Here is a 1,810-nt window from a genome sequence, read left to right on the forward strand (position 1 = left end):
CTGTCAATTTGCCACCACTACTGTATAAGTTTGAAAAAATGTTATTTATCAGATCTTTCTTTCTTCTCTCATGTGTTATCTGCTAGAACATTCTTTCTAATTTACTCATCGTCTCATTACCCTGCTTAAAATCCTTAAAGTTCTCACCAATGTCTCCAGTAGATACTTTCTACCTTTTTTTGATTTAGGGACCATTTACAAATACCAGCATTTTTGGTGTGCAATCTAAGGGATTAAAAGATGGATTTTTTTTTTAAAGAAACCTTTGGCAAAATTTTTAAATAACCTATTATTCACAATATATAATAATATATAGTTAGTATATGCTTTCATGGTTTCTTAAATCTGAATATTATATTAAAATGAAGGATGAGTCTCATTTGTTGTTTACGTTCGTTGATTTATTGTTGTTATTTTTGCATTTGATGTTTATAAGAGTTTAGAATCCTAATCTGCTGAGAAATGACATGGAAAATGGCAGCAGTACATCTGGACTTCTCAGGCAACTGTTCTTCAAGATTGTGTCACCATTTGAACAGAATGACTTTCCACCTTGGCTCTGCCTGCTTACATGGTAATCCTTTGATGCTAGGTCCTTAATAAACTCTGCCTGTTGCCTCTTCCTTGCAGAAATGTGCACCCTGCTCTACTCCAAGTCATTTAAGCCACTCAGCTTCATATTCCATTGACAGACATTGCCCAAGCAGTATAAACCCCTGGGTGTAAACCAAATACGTTTCTGCATATTGGTCAACAGCAATGTTTATGATTGCTAAATGACATAGAGACATTGGAGTCTTATCATGGCCGCTGGGCCCTTCAGGATCTTGTTCTGGCTCACCTTTCCCATGTCATCCTCAGTCTTCCCCTAAACGCACTCTGACCTCTGACTGTACCTGACTTCCTGCCTGCCCCTCCATGTCATGCATCTCACAACTTCACTTTCTCCCATACGTGTTGTCTCTCCAGGAACATTTTGCTCCTCTTCCCTTTCTCCACATTCTGCCAGGAACATTCCCTGTCTGGAACTTGAGGGAGGTAGTAAGGTGAGAACACTTAGGGTAGACCTGGGAGGTGAACCGCAGGGGAAGGCAGGGGCGCAACTGGAATGAACCTTGTATACCATGAGAAGGAGCTTGGAACTTATCATCAAGACTGTAAGAAGTCGCCAAGGATCTCAGCTGCTTTATGCATGGTCAGGACTTGCCTTTTAGAAAGATTTTTCTGTGGCAGCATGGAAGACAAGTTGGAGGAGGGTATGTGTTGGGGGTGTGGACAGGAGGAAAGAAAATGAATTCCCAGGTCCACCCCTCCTACTGCCCTCTTTCCTTGTTGCTTTAGAGGACAAACGTGTAGGTCTTTTCAGTTTTGCTGATAATTGTTATAGGAAAACAGACTGTAGGGGGACAAAGATAGAAGCTGAGAGAGCGATTTTAAGTGAGAGATGATGGTGGCTTGGACCCAGGAGTCACCAGCAGCATTGGTAAGAAGTGATCAAATTCAGCATAAGTTTTGAAGGCAGAGTTACCAGGATTTCTTGGCAGACTAGATATAGAGTATGAGAGAAAAAGAGGAGTCAGGGATGATGCCAAGACTTTTGGCCTGAGGGGCTTCCGGTCAAGATGGCGGAATAGATGGCCCCCAGTGTCACTCTCTCCCAAAAATCAACCAATTTACAACTTTTAAAAAGCAATGACAGCCAAGCTGGGGCCACTAGAGCTCAGGGCAAGAGGAGGAGAGACCTACGATGAGAAGAAAGCATCGTTCCCATCATTTCCAGTCCCGGCCACCTCGAGGCTGGAGCTGCTGA

The sequence above is a fragment of the Galeopterus variegatus genome, unplaced genomic scaffold, assembly GCF_000696425.1.
Source record: "Galeopterus variegatus unplaced genomic scaffold, G_variegatus-3.0.2 Scaffold461, whole genome shotgun sequence".
NCBI lineage: Eukaryota > Metazoa > Chordata > Mammalia > Dermoptera > Cynocephalidae > Galeopterus > Galeopterus variegatus.